The following is a 1,731-nucleotide window of genomic DNA, read 5'->3' as shown; positions in this document are numbered from 1 at the left end:
CCTGCGCTCACATACAAGCACTTAAAAATAATAATTTTTCTTTCTAAAGAGTTCTTGAGGGCAGGGCCCTCGTGATGGCATCAGTGTCTTTACGGGCAGAACTGGAGACAGACAGATGCGGTACATTTGCTCTGCAAAACCACTACAAATGATGATGGATCAAGAAGGCCCTCACCACGTGCTGGACCCAAGTCAGTACCATCACCGCCTCCAGAATGTGAGACAGATCAACTTTGCTTCTTTAAAAAGACGTTTGTCTTTGGTACATTGTTAGAGAGTAGCAACACACACACACACACACACACACACACACACACACACACAAGATAACCTCACACACAGGTACACACAACATACACACACACACACACTTATGCAGACACATGCACACATACACACACATGCAGAAGCATATACATATAAATACACACACAGATACACACTGCACAGATATTCGCATATATACATGTGGTGATATATTGTGTCCCCCAATAAATTGTGTATGCTAATAAAGTTTATCTAAGGATCAGAGGAAAAATCCAGCTCCTATAGAAGTCAGGCAATGATAGTACATACCTTTAACCCTAGCACCTGGGAGGCAGAGATTCATGTAGATCTCTGTGAATTCAAGGCCAAACTGAGAACAGAGCCAGGCGTAGTGGCACAGGCCTAAAATTCCAACACTAGTTAACTGTAAAGGTCTGGAGGTCTGTACAGACAGACAGGAAGTGACAGAGCTGGCAGAGAGAGGAATTGATGGCAGGTACAGAAAGGTATATAGGTGTGGATATACAGGAAGTAGGTCTCTTTGGAGGCTTAGGAGTTGGTGATGTGAGGTTGGCTGTGGCTTATCCTATTCCTCTGATCTCTCAGCTTTCACCCCAATATCTGTCTCTGGGTTTTTATTAATAAGACCATTTAGCAATTTGTCTTACACATACACTCACAGAAACAAACTCACATGCACTGTGGTGGTTTGACTAAAAATGGCCCCCATTGGTACATAGCGAGTGGCACTATTGGAAGGTTTGACCTCACTGGAGAGGTGTGGCCTTGTAGGAGGAAGTGTGTCACCAGGGGTTGGCTTAGAAATTTCAGATGATCCAAGCCCAGTGGTTCATTATCTCTTCCTGATGCCTATGGATCCAGCAATAGAAGTCTCAGCTACCTCTTCAGCACTGTGTCTGTCTATGTGCAGTCATGTATGTTTTTTTGCTATGATAATAATAGACTAAACCTCTGAATTGTAAGCAAGCCCCAATGTTATGTTTCCTTATATGAGTTTCTGTGGTCGTGGTGTCTCTCTCTCTTTTTTTTTTTTTTTTTTTTGTTTGGTTTTGGGTTTTTTTTTTTTGGGGGTGGGAGTTTCAAGACAGGGTTTCTCTGTATAGTTTTGGTGCCTGTCCTGGATCTCGGTCTGTAGACCAGGCTGGCCATGAACTCACAGAGACTCACCTGGCTCTGCCTTCTTCCCTTCTTTAAAAAGACATTTGTACATTGGGATTTAAGTCGTGCACCACCACTGCCCAGTTCATGATGTCTCTTCACAACAATAAAACCATTACTAGATATTCACACAAAGAGACACACACACACTCATATATACTTAAAGCACACAAACACATACACATAAACACATACACAGACCCACACACAAATACACACACACATATACAAACATACATACACACACACAGACCCCCCACACACAAACATACAGACACACACATA

Source organism: Peromyscus leucopus, chromosome 14 (genome assembly GCF_004664715.2).
Source record: "Peromyscus leucopus breed LL Stock chromosome 14, UCI_PerLeu_2.1, whole genome shotgun sequence".
Lineage (NCBI taxonomy): Eukaryota > Metazoa > Chordata > Mammalia > Rodentia > Cricetidae > Peromyscus > Peromyscus leucopus.
Note: the sequence above shows the minus strand (reverse complement) of the source record.